Here is a 19,332-nt window from a genome sequence, read left to right as displayed (position 1 = left end):
GAATTTTGTCAGTTTTCTGTCTTATTTGTCCTTCTTTTATGGGCAGTAAGTGGCAGAATTACTATTTTACAATTAAAATTGCTGGCTCTCTTAAAATTAGAGACTAACATAATATTTGAAATGAAACAAAATACCACTTTTATTTGATAATATAAATTCTTTAAGAATCTCCAAAATATAAAAACATTGTTATGTATTACCTATCTCGTGGTCATTTTTGATGCAACAAACAAACTTTAGTAGTATTACAGTGCTTAAAATTACAGGTTGATTGATTGTTCAATATACGCTGATTTAAAGTTTTATATTGAACTAAATAAGTAATGAAAAAGAAATGTTTTTAAAATCCTGAAGTGCTGGAGGTAGGTAATAAAAATTTTAAGACAAACTTTTTTTACAGTGAAATTTTCAACTGACTGCAGGTACTATTTTCTTGTGCCAAATGAAACATTTAACAAATAAGTGATGTGAGCAGTTTTATACATTGCTATTAATTCATTCAAAGAGATATCTGTACCCCCAAGTTCATCGCATAGTCTAAACATTACATGCTCAGAACAAATGTGTAGTGTTTTCTGTGTGTGGGAAAAAAATTGCCTGTGGATATTTGAAGGCCAGAGGGGCAACCCCAGGCAGAAGTGGCCAGCTATTTCCTCAGCTGTAAAACAGGGATAACAACTCCTGGGGTTGCTGTGAAAACTGAACACCATATGTAAAACATAGTAGACCCTGAAAACATATTAACACTCCTTGAGAAATGCAAATCAGAAGGGCGCTCAATGAACCTGAAATCAGAGGAAGGGGAATTATGCAAGCCCAATGCGCCCACCTTCATGGATAAGGTGTATCTGTCCAGGAGGCCAAAGTACATCTGACAATCGGTCCATCTAGTGCTTAGTGATAAATTGACTAATTTTCATTTTCCAGTATTAACTGCTTGCCCTTTTCTTCGCTCTTCTTTCTTTAGACATGTTACATATTCAATCCTTTTCTTCCTTCCTTTATGGCTTACCTGAAAACTTTTGAAATGTCTGGCAATAATACCTGCAATAAGAGAGTTAGAAAAACACTGGGGAAGTTAGGACACATTAAAATAAGAGTAGGAAAATAGTATAGCCGACTTCAGTGCAGAGAAACATACGCATAGAATACTATCCTGTACAATGGTTTAGGTTGGGTTGCAAATAACTATTAGTTTTCTAAAGTTAAAAAAAACAAAACAAACCAGAAGAACAACCCCCAACCACTCATGAGAGGCATGGTAAGATAAAAGTAAAACATATAGTTCAAGATACACCTAATTTAGTTAAAAGAGATCTGAATTTTGTCTATGGGTCCTGTCTGATACAGAGGGTACTCTACAATGGGTCAGATGTGATCTTGGGCAACGTCATGACAACAACTAGAAGAGAATTCCTTATTAATGGTCTGTAATGTTGACTACACCGTTGTAACCAAAATCAGAACAAGGTATAATTACAGTCAATTGTTACAGATTTCTTGATTTACAATGCTTAGGAAATCCTTAAGTTTTCATTAGTAATGCATTTAGAAGCTATATCATATGTTGAGGTGCACATTATTAATCCTCAAATCAAGTGATTCTTTTAAAAGTAGATTAGGGGATTGTGTTGGGGGTACTCAAGACCACCCTCAGTTTTGGTAATTCATTAGGAGCACTCACAAAACTCAGCATATAGTCATACTGATGGCTATAGTTAATTACAGTGAAAGGATGCAAAGTGTAAGCAGCAAAGAGGAAAGGCACAGGGGGCTAAATCTGGGGTAAACATATGCAAGCTTCCAAGATTCCTCTCCCAGGGGAGTCATGTAGGATGTGCTTAATCTCTCACCCAACAAGTTGTGACAAATTGTGTGAAATGTTGCCAACCAAGGAAGCTCATTAGAGACTCAATACCCAGATTTTTTTTATTGGAGCTTATCATATAGGCACCCCTGCCTGGCATGTAACCGAATTTCAGACTCCCAGAAGGAATGCAGAGGGTTTCATAACTACATTGTTTGTACAAACAATTTAGGCACAGTGAGCCACTCATATCAGTCAATGGTGGGAACACTCCTGGAATCCAAGTTCCCAGATGCCAACCAAGGGCCAACCTTGTCAGCTGGCCTTTTTAAGTATAAGCAGTTAGGAGTGCTATGTTAACTCTTTTCTGCACAGGGATAATTAAACACATCTAAAAAGTATAGAGGTAACTTGCTAAATAGCTTCTTATAGATTGTCTAAAGAAGTAATCTACTTGCTTTTATGCTAATTCATTAATATTAATTCTCATGAAATGAATGATGCTAGTATAAATTTAGCCTATACATTCTACTATACTGATGAAGAATTTCAGAGTTTAAGTATTAAGGTTTTCAAATTTGAATAAGAAACTTATGTGCCATCATTTAAATGGAATTTTACTATTTCACCTGTCATTCTCCAATGAGTGTGCTGATTTTACTAGTCCTGTATTTGATAAGGGGATCTGCTAGCTATTGATTTAACCACCATTTCATAGCACACAGAAATACTGAATATTACAAATCGCATAGCTTGATTAACTTGATCCTGATTTACGCTCTTTTGAATTCCAAGTACCATAGGAGAAAATAGCTATCAATCTTTGGCTAGTTAACTATTTCAGCATATGAAGAACATTTGTTAAAGAAAAGCACTTACATATCTCATTGTGTTTCACACTTCTGTGCCAAGGTAAAGGGCAAAGGAATATTTAAGATGTGCTATATTAAAGAACTGTTATTATCAAGCACATAACCGCAGGGTGTAGGCAGATTTTAGATTCTAAGCCATGATGACTAAGCAACAGGTTGGAGGAATTCAGACAGATATTAACGTTCTGGCCCATAGGAGTTTCCAAAGGAATGGCAGGGCAAATGGGAAACCCTAGAGAAGCAGACTGTTTACTGTCTCCTTCCAACATGTGCAAACCCTGTCATGCTGTAGAAGCAGGAGCTTAGTTTGGGGGTTGAGGAAAGACAGTATTTTTTATTTCTTGCTAAAAACACCACTCATAGTTGGGCGTGAAAAACCCCTTGCTTTCTAGTATAGACATCTAACCATTCATTTATATACTTGGTGTCTCCTCTGTAGCACATACACCAAGAGCCAAGGATACTGAGGTGAATGAAATTGATCATGCCCTTGAGGAGGTAAGTCTTTTTGTGGCAGTGGTTTTCAGTACTATAAGGTGACTACAAATCAGCTGAGGTGTTTGTTCCTACCCATAAACATTTAGATATTGATCGGGGAAAGATTAACTATTTATTAATAATTGTTGGAGTTGGGTGATGTGTATATTTGGGTTCGTTATACCATTGTATTTTTTGTGTGAAAATTTCCATATAAATTATTTTTTATATCCTGAGAATTTACCATGTTTTATTAAAAAGTCAAAAGATATTAGTATCTTTAGTTTACAAATATATTTGTTCTTACTCCAAGATGGGAGACCAAGATACATCATAGAGCAATTTTTATCATACAGCTGGCCTCAATCATACACAACTGCCATAATTAAAGTATACTTTGAGCCAGATAATGTGTTTTTACTTTGATTTGTGATACATGAATTGGTAAGAAGTTTGTTCCATAATAGGCAGTAAAAGAAGCTTGTTTGACTCCAACAAATTTCTAAAAGTAGTTTTACATGCAAATCATTAGGAAAAACTAACTTGACTAAAACATTTAAAAAGAAATTGACAGTAAGACTGAGGGATATGTAAGGTGAACAGAATAAGTAATCTAAACATTAAAACTCTCCCAAGTCATGGTGTACATCTGAAGATAGGAATTATACTCTAGTATATGTGAAACATGAATAAAGTTGTAAAATAATAAAATCAAGTGATCATCTTTTTAAAATACCTTATTATAAATTATGTGCTAGTTGTTAAAACTTCAAATAATAAAACTGAATATTGAATGAATGAATGGATGCATAAATAAATAAATAGGTGCTTTTCTTTAGCCTCAGTTTAAAAGTCACATATCTAATTGTTCATCAGAGATGATCTTTTGGTTTCCACAAAGTTTTTCTTTTAATTTGAGAGTCTTTTTAAAAAACTGGAAGACCCCAAAATACTACATGTACATTCTCCAGTGCCAGTAATTGGCTAGAGCTGAGTAGTAACTACCCCCTTTAAGATGGAGTTTGAATTCTTACATGCGCGAGTACGTGCCTGAGATTCTGTACATCTTGAATGTTCACAACAGTTTCTATATGTTCCTTATACTTAAATGTCAGTTTGCATGGATATAAAACCCTTGGCTCACATTTTCTTGCCTTGAGTGTTTTGCATATGTTACTCCATTGTCTTCAATTATAGAGGGTTGCTGTAAAAAGATCTGATGACAATTTGATATCACTTCCCTTATAAATGATTTGTATGTTTTGGTCTAGATACAAAATGAATACTTAAAGTTTTTCTTTAAAATTCATTAGTTTTAATAAAATAAGTCTTGATGTTGGTCATTTTGGGTTAGTTTTTCCAGGTACATAGTGTGCTTTTCAAGATGTATGTTCAAGTTTTTGTTTTTTTTTTTTACTTCTGGAAAATTTTGTTGGATTATAGGCTTTTAATATTTGTTCTGTTCCATTGATTTGGTTCTCTTCTTTGGGCACTTCTGGTATGCATCTGTAGGAACTTCTCTGACTGTTTTCTATACCTGTCACTTTCTCTCAAATCCTTTTCACCTCTTTCTTCATTTCTTTTTGAATTTTAACATTTTCTTCCTTTTAATCTTCTATTTCTGTCATTACTTGTTGTTTTTATTTGTTCTTGTGTTTCTCCTTATATATGCTTCCTTAAAAATTTTTGAATTATTTCCTGAGTTCTCTCATTTTTTTCTCTACATAAACTTTTTGTATCACTAAATAAAGCACATTTATATATGAGGAAAACTCCTAAGCCCAAATGGTGAAGTACCCACTGCTGCAATGAATGCTTGCCACGGGCATGTTAACTCCAAAGAGTGGAGACTTCAAGATACTTAAAAGTCTCTAAACTAGAGAGAGAGCAGAAGACTGGCTGAAAGTCATACAACGATTGTCAGATCTCCTCTACCTCATGCTCAAAACCACCGAAGATGGTATAATAACGTCTAGAATTAGTGTCATGTTCCTGTTTGTTCAAGTGAGTTTTCTCCTGATCTTAATGATTAGAACAAAGGCAAGAGCTACAGAAGAGGCATTCCATTGATAAATATAGAACCATATCAGAACATTAAAGAGGAGGTAACATAGAAAATCTTGTTTTTTCAAATATCAGATGCTTTCATATTGTAGCCGTATAGCAGTGGAGTAAGCTCCACCTCTCAAAGGCTTAATTCAGGACTTCCCTGGTGGCGCAGTGGTTAAGAATCCGCCTGCCAGTGCAGGGGACACATGTTTGAGCCCTGGTCCAGGAAGATCCCACATGCCACGGAGCAGCTAGGTCCGTGCGCCACAACTACTGAGCCTGTGAGCCACAACTATTGAGCCCATGTGCTGCAACTACTGAAGTCCATGCACCTAGAGCAACAAGAGAAGCCACCACAGTGCGAAGCCCCCCCACCGCAACGAAGAGTAGCCCCTGCTCACCACGACTAGAGAAAGCTCTCGCGCAGCAATGAAGACCCAACACAGCCAAAAATAAATTTACAAAAAAAAGGCTTAATCCAAAGACTTTCTGTTGGTATCACACCAAACAAGGTTCACTGTACTTTGGCATCCTTCTTGAACTGTGAGATTCAGCTGGCTTTTTAGGGTGTTGGAAACCTTTATTTTGTGATCTCCATCACGATTTCAAAATGGCCAGCTGTTTACTCAGACAGGTAGGCCCCTTGATCAATTTAGACATCCGCATCTTTTTTTGGTGACAGTTTTATATATAAGGATTTCTTTTTGCACTTCAACCTCTACCAGCAGGAGGTCTCGATTCCTGTAAGGAAGAGTCGTTAGGGGCTATAGCAACAAGTACAAACCCTGGAGGACCAGTGCTTACAGCCTCACTCGGTGCCTGGTTGTACTTTTACCACCTTGCTAAGTGTATTTTGCTTTACTTAGGTCTGTAATATGGTCATTTCTCGGCTCAGAGGACTTTTGAACTTGCTTTGATTTGTCACGGTGGACATTTCCTTTTGCTGCACAAACTGCATTTCTTTCTTTTCATAATAATTTCTAATTTTCAGTCTTTGTTTGCACAAGATAACTTTTCTCAACGTTTTACCTTTTCTTTGCTTTTGCCTCTATTTCTTCTGCTTTCTCACTGGCTTTTGTTCAATGAAAGCTACCATGTGCTTAATCTGCTATTGCGTGTCAGCACTGCAGAGGCTCATGGCAAAGGCAGAGTTAGCCTAGAGTATAATGGGCTCAAGTTGATGTTTGAAGGGCCAAATGAAAGAAATGGCAGAGAGAAACTCAACAAAGGTCTCAGCTTCCTTGCTTTATAACCCCAGATTCTGGTTTTGCTATTTTTGAGTTTCTCTAATGCTGATTTACGTTATTCTTTCATAGCTTCTATACTTTTCTTAATTTCTTTTAGCTTATTTTGAAATATTAGATTTTATAGTTTCACATTTGGTTGCCATGTCTTTTCAAAGTGTTTTTGTCATGGTTTGTGGGGATTTTATTCTGCCTCTTATTCTCCTTTTAATGATAATAATTTTGCATGGTACTTGGCCAAATTTTTTCTATTGCTTATTTTGAAAATAAGTTTCCCTTTACTTTTTATGAGAGAGGAGGGTCCAAAAAGATAGATTTTCTAGCTTCCCTGTTCCAGGACTTCTGCTGCTGCTGTTTTTGCAAAGTAACAAGAAAAAAATAGCCTCTTTCAGAGATCTGCCTCTCACTGCCTTTTTTCTTTTTTAAATAGGAAAGCAATGCATCACTCTTAACAAGGGAGAATTACTTTAAAACAGGGAGTATCATAATGGGTAGCTGAGAGAAGAGTGGAATTTTAATCAAATGCACATATTGAGTTTAATGATCCAAAACAGATGAATAATTCTCCTCTAGAGTTATAGCCATAACCATAAAAAAATACTGCCTGGTCTAAATAACTTTTTTCATATACATTAGGGCAAAGTGATGAGAAAATTTAGTAACTATATAATCCAGAGATGGTCCCACTGCTTCTGAGTGCTTTTAATTTCTCAGCCATCACTTTTGTTTCTCTCACCCTCTCCCTCCACATTTGCTGAAAATAAATTCCCTAGGCCACCTTTTTCAGTGTTTTCTCTTACATAATCTCAATACTAGATAATCAATTATTTGGCAAAGTTTTCTATGAAGTTACATATGTTATTCAAGAATTTGTGTTGCATCCTCTGAAATTTTGTTGAGAACTGACTTAAAATTCCCTAGAGTTTGTCTAAAATACTTTATATACACATCATTTATTGGTTAGGTAATGACTACAATGGACATACAGTTTATTCATTTTTTCTCTTCAACTTTTGTGTTGAACAGAATATTGTACTATTTATCCTTATACAGATTTGGGAGTTCCTCTGACTGTTGTAACAAAGCTGCCTATCTTATGACTATTTTCTTTTTGGGGGGGCGTGTTAGGCTTTCTGTGTTATAACCTAATAGAGTTTCCTTGTTGAGGCCATGGGCTAAGGTCATATTGAGGTAGATTTCAAGCAGGATCTCCTCTCAAAGGGAGAGGTCCTTTCCACCATCAGGTACTTGGGTGAGTAGAAGGACTGAAGCCCTTAGGACTTAAGCAGCCCAGAGCAGGGGCTTGAGGGCAAAGATGACTCAAGCAGCCCAGAGCAGGGGCTTGAGGGCAAAGATGACTCAAGCTCTGTGTGAAGAGACTGGATAGACAATGAAGTAGGCTTAGCCCCCTTCTTAGACCTTACGCCCAGTTTGCTCCTTTGAAGGTTAGGTGGGTGCCTTGGTGATAGGGTCAGTATCCGGCTAGGCAGGTCTCAGAATTGTAATGAGCTACAAAAAGTGTCCTCAAGTGGAACCGTGGAACATTGTCCTGGTTAGGAGGCAGAATTGTCAAAGGTCATGGACTCCCAGGGAGCTCTCTACCAAATCTGGTGGAACGATGTCAGGAAAACAAAGGAGAGAAAAAATATTGAGGTCTGTGGCTAAGAGTTTCAAGTGAGGGAGGAACGGAGAAAGATGCCAGATGATGGTGAGTTCACCTGATTCAGCCCTGAGGCCCTGTACAGGGAGTATATACACTGGGCAACCTCTTTCACGAGCCACCACGCATACTGCAGAGGCTGGCAGCTGCTTAAAGGAGCTTCTCTCTGAAGCATCCTTTCAGAACACAAGAGACTATTCATAAACCTTTTTCATTCTTCTCAATCCTTCCAATCTACCACTCCTCAGATTTTATTTTATTTTTCTCAGATGATCTCATCTTCATTTCACAGAGAAAATATAAATCATCCAATGGAACTTTCTCAAATTCTTGACACCACATCTACCAAATGAACTGCATCCACGCACATGTCCTCATTTTTTGCCTTTTTGATGGAAGAGATATTGTGCCTCCTGTCTACAGACAATTTCTTCACTTGGTTTCTGGATTAAATACCTCATTTCTTATAAAGGAATTCAGTCATTTATTTGGCAAAAACTTACTGAGCATCTACTTTGTAACAGATGCCATGTTCCATTTGTTGATTAACTGTTTTCTCTTTTGTAGATTCAGCTTCTCTCACTCCATTCATTTTTTTCCCGAAAGCATTTTACTGTGCTCAGTACTCTCTACCAGTTAAAAACCAACTAAATGGAACCAAACTGAAAAACAGCCCCCCTGTCCCCCACTCCCTCCTTCAGCTACTAGTCTTTATTCTTCTCTTTAGAGCCAAGCATCTCTAAAATGTTGCCTATATTTAGCATTTTAATGTCTGCATCTCTCATTCATTCTACTTCTGCTCTTACTAAAAGTATGTTCTCTGTGGTCACCAATAACGTGCATGTGGCTAAAAATGGAATGGAACCATTTCAGTCTTCCCCTTATTTGATCTGTATGCAGCACGTAAAAATGTGGACCACTTCTTTTTTCACTGGGTTTCCATGACACCACATTCTTCCTATGTCTCTGGTTTATCCTTCTCAGTCTTTTTGCATGCTACATTTTGGTCTGCATTTCCCTTAAATGTTGACGTTCCTCCGGGTTTCCTAGGCATCTTTCCTTCTCATTGTCAGTGCTCTGTGGTTGATGTCATCAGCTCTTCAGACTGAAATTATCATCCCTATCATGTAAGAAAAATGTTTTGACATTGTGTTTAGACATGAAGTTGTTGCAATCAAAAAGATTATCTTGTTTAAATAGGTCTATAAGGAGAAAGCCAAAATAAATGTGTTAATGAATCCTTATTAGCAATCTATTTCCTGCTGATTGGGGACATATTACAGCATAGGTGTGTAGAGTCAATTCTTAAAACAAACATTCTAACAGATACAGTTTCATGCAGTGCTGATGTAATTCACAAATACATTATCATAACAAACATGAAAAACAAACTTTGTAGTATCTGTTGTCTTGAGTTAATGTTACATTTTGAAGGAGATGATGATGACTATGACGATGATGATAATTCTTTTGTAATTATAAGAAGAATATCACAAAAAAGGTTCTCTTTGTCCTTCTCAGCAAACTGTCCAGTGATTCATATTTATCATACAGAAACTGCATATATAAATTCAACATGGCCTTCTCCCCACCTGGCTAGTACTATACATTCTTTTGCATTTTTGATACCTGATTTATAAATGTTATTAAATCTTCTCCTTTACCTAAAACCTGTGCTAGTTATTTTCCATTTGCTTGTCTGGATACACTCTGCCCTTCTCTCCCTTGCCTTATGCCTTGGAAAATTGTCCTCTGAGGACTATATCACTTGTGCCCCTTTGGCTTGTCCAGTGGCATGTATACCGGCTGGAGATACAGCAAAAGAGGAGAGCAAGGTCAGGGCATTTCTTCCCTGCCTGCTTCCTGCTCTGTGCCATATCTCTGGCAGTAGCTGTGTCCCTCCCCAACTATATGTTCTGCCGGGCAGTGCCTCCCTCTAGGTTCCATTAACGCTGTCTCTTGGGGACTTCCCTGGTGGCCCAGTGGCTAAGACTCCATGCTCCCAATGCAGGGGGCCCGGGTTCTATCCCTGGTCAGGGAACTAGATCCTACAGGTATGCTGCAACTCTCCGCAACTAAAGATCCTGCGTGCCTCAACTAAGACCCGATGCAGGCTAAATAAATAAATAAATAAAACATAAATATTTTAAAACAAAACAAAACAAAAAACACTGTTTCCTACTCTTGACTTTTTAGTCATAGGTATAATAATGTTTCCCCACTGCTGCAAAGCTCTCAGTGCCTCGATATTCCCTGTCCTCCTCAGTCTGCCCACTCCTTGTTACTCCTTTCCTTAGAGTCTTATTTGAATCCATCTAGGGTGAAATTTTTTTCTTTCTGGGAACCTGACTTTTATGATAGTGTTGTAAAACTAGCCCAGTGCTCTGCATCCTCAAAAGCACTTGCGTCATCAATTTTCTGCTTCTGTTAAAGATTCTCATTGAATAACATTGTCACTTGGGGTCCCAAGATTTTGCCTATATTTCAACCAAAGCTGAAAGTTTGCATTTGTAATTTGGTATTTCATATGTGCTAATGATTCTCAAATTTATATCTCTAGCCCAGATCTGTCTCTTAAATTTTATTTATTTTATTTTATTTAATTAATTAATTTATTTATTTATGGCTGTGTTGGGTCTTCGTTGCGGTGCGTGGGCTTCTCATTGTGGTGGCTTCTCTTGTTGCGGAGCACAGGCTCTAGGCGCACGGGCTTCAGTAGTTGTAGCGCGTGGGCTCAGTAGTTGTGGTTCTCAGGCTCTAGAGCACAGGCTCAGTAGTTGTGGCACACGGGCTTAGTTGCTCCGCAGCATGTGGGATCTTCCCGGACCAGGGCTCAAACCCGTGTTCCCTGCATTGGCAGGCGGATTCTTAACCACTGCGCCACCAGGGAAGTCCTGTCTCCTAAATTTTAGAACCACATGTTCAACTCCTTTGATTTCTCTGCTCTGATATCCCACAGACACTTAAAATCCAAATGTCCAATTCCAATTCATCTCCTTGTATGTCCTTTGAGCAACTTTCTCAGCCTGTTCCTGCCTGTATAAAGTTAGGAACCCAGAAACTTCTTTACTATTGAATAGTCATGGTCCCTATTAGTCCAGGCTGGCAGTACTTTTGCTAGTACAATTCCCTTAAGAACTTTGGGAGTTTTCTATATATCAGATGAAAGTTCACTCTATGCTCTAGAAGCCAAAGCCACACTTGTTTTCAAGACAGTCTTCTCTTTTTAGACTAATTTACTGCTACTTTTGGATCAGGCTTCTGTGGACCTACATCTTTAAGCTTTTGAGAAGCCATTTTGTTCAGCCCAAAAAAGCACCAATTTAAATTCCTTAGAAGCCTTAGAAAAGTGTCTTCTGGCCATAGTTTTGATTTTATCCTTCATCTTTAGGCCATGTCTTAATTTGAAAATCTTTTATTTGCTTGAGAAGCTGGAAATAAGAGTTTACATTCCAGAATGGCACATTCTAGCCCCTCTATAATGTCTTTAAATTCTGCTTACATATTGGTCAGTTGTTTTCGGAGCCCATCTCTTTCTTGAAGCTCCTAATACTTCAGCTAGTATAAACACTCTCAGTCTTCTTCCTAGAAATCTCTGCTCAAATCCAAAAGTCCATCAGGTTCCCGGGTGGACTATCTTTCAAGTTGCTGCAGGTGATACTTTTACCACTATATTATATGACATGGGTCACTATTTTTTAAGCTTCTGTAGCAGTTTCCTCATCTTTTTTCTAGTCTCCTGCAATCGTTTTCTTGCTATTCTACTAAAGATTTCCTTTTCATCTGCCACATGGTCTTGGAATCAACGTCACATATTTTAGAGTTTTGTTATGGCATGATCCCAATTCTGCATACTGCATAGTATTGTAGTTGCTTTTCCCTTGCCTGCATTTCTCATGTGAGGATGGCAAGTATGTTTCCAGTGCCTGGACCACAGTAGGTTTTCAATAAATATTACTTCATAAGTAAGTAAATTAGTTCTTAACTGTTAAAGACCCTTTAAAGGCATCATTGTAAAGTTTTACCAAATCTCAGTTATCCTAGTAACTATTACTCTAGTTCAGCTATTTTCTCTAATATAGTATCTGTTTGAGTACAGCCTGTACAAATATGAGTAATAGCTCTTGTTTGAACTAAAATTCTTCCACCTACAAAGTGTGACCCTAAAAAAGATTCTTAATGTTTGTATGACTCAGTTTTATCATTTGTAAAATGAGGAAAATAGTGGTCCTTATCTCATACCATTTTTGTGAGAAACCTTGGTGCAGAGTGAATAAACAAATGGTGGCTATTATTATTATTTCATTTTTAGATACATGCATAATAAACTTATAACAATGGCCGTTTCCAAAAAGAAAATGGGTGTCTGGGGAAAGGAGCGGAAGGGAGACTTACATTTTGCTGTATTTACCTTTTTTTGTAACTTTCAAAATCTCCACCCTTTACATATATTACCTATTCAAAATAATTACTGGTTTGAAAAATATTACATGTATATTTGTTCATTTTAATCTCTATTATGTTAGTGGCTTGAGTGTTGCATTTTAAAATCAGCAAGGAAAATGTGGAATAATTCATCCATGACAGACTTAAAATAGATTTATTTTTAAGTTTCTTAGGGCCCATTAGAAATAGTAATTAAACAGGAAGAATTTTTACAGGGGGACAGTTTTATTGAAGCATCACTACTGCTTTCAGTTGCAAAGATTTTCATTAGGTTCAAGAGAAAATAGTCAATAATATCAGTTTAAATCCACATAATTCTGAAGAGCATAAATGTGAAATTCCACTTAGCGATAAAGGAGTGCATAGTGCAGGAAGTGTTTAATCTCTCCATACTAATATCTTCATTCAAATATACAGTATTTCATAACTTGTGCTTGACTGCATATGCTTGGCAGATGTGGAGCTGTCTGGCCTGAAATTGTGCATTAAATAAATGTTCATTTTAACCCTATTTCTTTTCATCCCTCAAATAGGTTTTATGACAAAAGAGTTTTTCAGAGTTTTTCACTCGAGGCACTTCTGAATTAGGCAGTAAGACAAAAATGGGTATTGTAAAATTATGAAAAAAGAGAGAAGCTGCTTCCTCTGCAGAAACTTTTAACCTCTGGAGAGATTGGTTCAAGATGGCAGAGTAGAAGGACATGCACTCACTCCATCTTGCGAGAGCACCAGAATCACACCTAACAGCTGAACAGTCAAGGACAGGAAGACACTGGAACTCACCCAAAAAGGTACCCCACATCCAAAGACAAAGGAGAAGCCACAATGAGATGGTAGGAGGGGCGCAATCACAATAAAATCAAATCCCATAACTACTGGGTGGGTGACTCACAAACTGGAGAACACTTATACCACAGAAATCCATGAACTGGAATGAAGTTTCTGAGCCCCACATCAGGCTTCCCAACCTGGGGGTCCAGCAACAGGAGGAGGAATTCTGAGAGAATCAGACTTTGAAGGCTAGTGGGATTTGATTGCAGGACTTCGACAGGACTGGGGAAACAGAGACTCCACTCTTGGAGGGCATACACAAAGTAGTGCGCGCATCGGGACCCAGGAGAGGAGCAGTGACCCCATGGGACACTGAACCAGACCTACCTGCTAGTGTTGGAGGGTCTCCTGCAGGGGCGGGGGGTGGTGGTGGGGGCTGTGGCTCACTGTGAGGACAAGGACACTGGCAGCAGAAGTTCTGAGAAGTACTTGGCGTGAGCCCTCCCAGAGTCCACCATTAGCCCCGCCAAAGACCCCACGTAGCCTCCAGTGATGGGTCGCCTCAGGCCAAACAATCAACAGGAAGGGAACCCAGCCCCACCCATCAGCAGACAAGCAGATTAAAGTTTTACTGAGCTCCGCCCACCAGAGCAACAGCCAGCTCTACCCACCACCAGTCCCTCCCATCAGGAAACTTGCACAAGCCTCTTAGATAGCCTCATCCACCAGAGGGCAGACAGCAGAAGCAAGAAGAACTACAGTCCTACAGTCTGTGGAACAAAAACCACATTCACAGAAAGATAGACAAGATGAAAAGGCAGAGGGCTATGTACCAGATGAAGGAACAAGATAAAACCCCAGAAAAACAACTAAATGAAGTGGAGATAGGCAACCTTCCAGAAAAAGAATTCAGAATAATGATAGTGAAGATGATCCAGGACCTCGGAAAAAGAATGGAGGCAAAGATTGAGAAGATGCAAGAAATGTTTAACAAAGACCTAGAAGAATTAAAGAACAAACACCCAGAAGAATTACAGAACAAACAAACAGAGATGAACAATGTAATAACTGAAATGAAAAATACACTAGAAGGAATTAGTAGCAGAATAACAGAGGCAGAGGAAAGGATAAGTGACCTGGAAGACAGAATGGTGGAATTCACTGCCGTGGAACAGAATAAAGAAAAAGAACGAAAAGAAATGAAGCCAGCCTAAGAGACCTCTTAAACGCAGCAACATTCGCATTATAGGGGTCCCAGAAGGAGAAGAGAGAGAGAAGGGACCCGAGAGAATATTTGAAGAGATTATAGTCAAAAACTTCCCTAACATGGGAAAGGAAATAGCCACCCAAGTCCAGGAAGCACAGAGAGTCCCAGGCAGGATAAACCCAAAGAGAAACATGCTGAGACACATAGTATTCAAACTGGCAAAAATTAAAGACCAAGAAAAATTATTGAAAGCAGCAAGGGGAAAATGACAAATAACATACAAGGGAACTCCCATAAGGTTAACAGCTGATTTCTCAGCAGAAACTCTACAAGCCAGAAGGGAGTGGCATGATATATTTAAAGTGATGAAAGGGAAGAACCTACAACCAAGATTACATGGCAAGGATCTCATTCAGATTCAATGGAGAAATCAAAAGCTTTACAGACAAGCAAAAGCTAAGAGAATTCAGCACCACCAAACCAGCTCTACAACAAATGCTAAAGGAACTTCTCTAAGTCGGAAACACAAGAGAAAAAAAGAGCCTACAAAAACAAACCCAAAACAATTAAGAAAATGGTAATAGGAACATACATATTGATAATTACCTTAAACGTGAATGGATCAAATGCTCCAACCAAAAGACACAGACTGGCTGAATGCATACAAAAACAAGACCCACATACATGCTGTCTACAAGAGACCCACTTCAGACCTAGGGACACATACAGACTGAAAGTGAGGGGATGGAAAAAGATATTCCATGCAAATGGAAATCAAAAGAAAGCTGGAGTAGCAATACTCATATCAGATAAAATAGACTTTAAAATAATGTTACAAGAGCCAAGGAGGGACACTACATAATGATCAAGGGATCAATCCAAGAAGAAGATATAACAATTATATATGCATCCAACATAGGAGCACCTCAATACATAAGGCAACTGCTAACAGCTCTAAAAGAAGAAATTGACAGTAACACAATAATAGTAGGGGACTTTAACACCTCTCTTACACCAATGGACAGATCATCCAAACAGGAAATTAATAAGGAAACACAAGCTTTAAATGACACAATAGACCAGGTAGATTTAATTGATATTTATAGGATATTCCAACCAAAAACAGCAGATTACACTTTCTTCTCAAGAGCACACAGAACATTCTCCAGGATAGAGCACATCTTGTGTCACAAATCAAGCCTTAGTAATTTTAAGAAAATTGAAATCATATCAAGCATCTTTTCTGACCACAACGCTATGAGGTTAGAAATCAATTACAGGTAAAAAAACGTAAAAAACAAACACATGGAGGCTAAACAATACGTTACTAAATAACCAGGAGATCACTGAAGAAATCAAAGAGGAAATCAAAAATTACCTAGAGAGAAATTACAATGAAAAGACGATGATATAAAACCTATGGGATGCAGCAAAAGCAGTTCTAAGAGGGAAGTCTATAGCAATACAAGCCTACTTCAAGAAACAAGAAAAATCTCAAATAAACAATCTAACCTTACACCTAAAGGAACTAGAGAAAGAAGAACAAAGAAAACCCAAAGTTAGCAGAAGGAAAGAAATCATAAAGATCAGAGCAGAAATAAATGAAATAGAAACAAAGAAAACAATAGCAAAGATCAATAAAACTAAAAGCTGGTTCTTTGAGAAGATAAACAACATTGATAAACCATTAGCCAGACTCATCAAGAAAAAGAGAGAGAGGACTCAAATCAATAAAATTAGAAATCAAAAAGGAGAAGTTACAACGGACACCGCAGAAATGCAAAGCATCCTAAGAGACTACTACAAGCAACTCTACGCCAATAAAATGGACAACCTGGAAGAAATGGACAAATTCTTAGAAAGGTATAACCTTCCAAGACTGAACCAGGAAGAAATAGAAAATATGAACAGACCAATCACAAGTAATGAAATTGAAACTGTGATTAAAAATCTTCCAACAAACAAAAGTCCAGGACCAGATGGCTTCACGGGTGAATTCTATCAAACATTTAGAGAACATATAACAACCATCCTTCTCAAACTCTTCGAAAAAATTTCAGAGGAAGGAACACTCCCAAACTCATTCTATCAGGTCACCATCACCCTGATACCAAAACCAGACAAGGATACTACAAAAAAGAAAGTTACAGACCAATATCACTGATGAATATAGATGCAAAAATCCTCAACAAAATACTAACAAACAGAATCCAACAACACATTAAAAGGATCATACCCCATGATTAAGTGGGATTTATTCCAAGGATGCAAGGATTCTTAAACATACGCAAATCAATCAATGTGATAACACCATATTAACAAATTGAAGAATAAAAACCATATGATCATCTCAATAGATGCAGAAAAAGGTTTTGACAAAATTCAACACCCATTTATGATAAAAACTGTCCAGAAAGTGGGCATAGAGGGAAAATACCTCAACATAATAAAGGCCATATAGGACAAACCCACAGCAAACATCATTCTCAATGGTGAAAAACTGAAAGCATTTCCTCTAAGATCAGGAACAAGACAATGATGTCCACTCTTACCACTATTATTCAACATAGTTATGGAAGTCCTAGCCATGGCAATCAGAGAAGAAAAAGAATTAAAAGAATACACATTGGAAAAGAAGAAGTAAAACTGTCACTGTTTGCAGATGACATGATACTATACATAGAGAATCCTAAAGATGCCACCAGAAAACTACTAGAGCTAATCAATGAATTTGGTAATGTAGCAGGATACAAAATTAATGCACAGAAATCTCTTGCATTCCTATACACTAATGATGAAAAATCTGAAAGGGAAATTAAGGAAACACTCCCATTTACCATTGCAACAAAAAGAATAAAATACCTAGGTATAAACCTACCTAGGGAGACAAAAGACCTGTATGCAGGAAACTATAAGACACTGATGAAAGAAATTAAAGATGAAACAAACAGACGGAGAGATATACCATGTTCTTGGATTGGAAGAATCAACATTGTGAAAATGAGTATACTACCCAAAGCAATCTACAGATTCAATGCAATCCTTATCAAATTACCAATGGCATTTTTTATAGAACTAGAACAAAAAAATCTTAAAATTTGTATGGAGACACAAAAGACCCTGAATACCCAAAGCAGTCTTGAGGGAAAAAAACGGAGCTGGAGGAATCAGGCTCCTGGACTTCAGACTATACTAGAAAGCTACAGTAATCAAGACAGTATGGTACTGGCACAAAAACAGAAATATAGATCAGTGGAACAGGCTAGAAAGCCCAGAGATAAACCCACGCACCTATGGTCAACTAATCTATGACAAAGGAGGCAAAGATATATAATGGAGAAAAGACAATCTCTTCAAGAAGTGGTGCTGGGAAAACTGGACAGTTACATGTAAAAGGATGAAATTAGAACACTCCCTAACACCATACACAAAAATAAACTCAAAATGGATTAAAGACGTAAATGTAAGACTGGACAATATAAAACTCTTAGAGGAAAAGATAGGAAGAACACTCTTTGACATAAATCACAGCAAGATCTTTTTTGACCCACCTCCTAGAGTAATGGAAATAAAAACAAAAATAAACAAATGGGACCTAATGAAACTTAAAAGCTTTTGCACAGCAAAGGAAACTATAAACAAGACGAAAAGACAACACTCAGAATGGGAGAAAATATTTGAAAACAAATCAACGGACAAAGGATTAATCTCCAAAATATATAAACAGCTCATGAAGCTCAATATTAAAAAAAAGACCAACCCAATCAAAAAATTGACAGAAGACCTAAATAGACAACTCTCCAAAGAAGACATACAGATGAACAAGAGGCACATGAAAAGCTGCTCAACATCACTAATCATTATAGGAATGCAAATCAAGACTACAATGAGGTATCACCTCATACCAGTTAGAATGGGCATCATCAGAAAATCTACAAACAACAAATGCTGGAGAGGGTGTGGAGAAAAGGGAACCCTCTTGCACTGTTGGTGGGAATGTAAATTGATACAGCCACTATGGAGAACATATGGAGGTTCCTTCAAAAACTAAAAATAGAATTACCATATGATCCAGCAATCCCACTACTAGGCATATTCCCAGAGAATATCGTAATTCAAAAAGACACATGCACCCCAGTGTTCATTGCAGCACTATTTACAATAGCCAGGTCATGGAAGCAACCTAAATGCCCATAGACAGAAGAATGGATAAAGAAGATGTGGTACATATATACAATGGAATATTACTCAGCCATAAAAAGGAACTAAATTGGGTCATTTGTAGAGACGTGGATGGACCTAGAGACTGTCATACAGATCGAAGTAAGAAAGAGAAAAATTTTGTATATTAACGCATATATGTGGAATCTAGAAAAATGGTAGAGATGAACCTGTTTGCAAGGCAGTAATAGAGACACAGATGTAAAGAACAAACGTATGGACACCAAGGGGGGTAAGTGGGGGGGTGGTGGTGGTGGTGGGATGAATTGGGAGATTGGGATTGACATGTATACACTAATAGGTATAAAATAGGTAACTAATAAGAACCTGCTGTATAAAAAATAAATAAATAAAGTTAAAAAAAAAGACAATCTATGAAAAAAATAATTGATAAGCTGGCCTTCATTCAAATTAAAAACTTCTGCTCTACAAAAGACAGTTTCAAGAGGATTAGAAGACAAGCAAATGTTTTCTTCAAGGCTGCGAGAAAACATTTGCCAAAGACACATCTGATAAAGTCTTGTTATGCAAAATACGCAAAGGAACCTGCTGTATAAAAAAATAAATACAATAAAATT

General features: G+C 37.5%; 1 protein-coding gene and 1 pseudogene across 1 annotated transcript in view; one reads left to right on the top strand and one right to left on the bottom strand.

The window, feature by feature from the left end:
- COMMD6 (COMM domain containing 6) overlaps window positions 1–13,162 on the top strand; it is a 38,915-nt gene extending 25,753 nt beyond the window's left edge. Inside the window, exons 7-8 of the transcript XR_011071051.1 lie at window positions 3,119–3,177; window positions 13,089–13,162. The gene's annotated coding sequence lies outside the window, so the exon portion shown is untranslated. The remainder of the gene's footprint in view (window positions 1–3,118; window positions 3,178–13,088) is intronic.
- Window positions 5,679–6,343, bottom strand: LOC137751869 (V-type proton ATPase subunit E 1 pseudogene; annotated as a pseudogene).
- Window positions 13,163–19,332: the final 6,170 nt, after the last annotated feature.

This window comes from Eschrichtius robustus, chromosome 18 (genome assembly GCF_028021215.1).
Source record: "Eschrichtius robustus isolate mEscRob2 chromosome 18, mEscRob2.pri, whole genome shotgun sequence".
Classification (NCBI taxonomy): domain Eukaryota; kingdom Metazoa; phylum Chordata; class Mammalia; order Artiodactyla; family Eschrichtiidae; genus Eschrichtius; species Eschrichtius robustus.
Note: the sequence above shows the minus strand (reverse complement) of the source record. Positions and strands in the feature narration are given on the sequence as shown.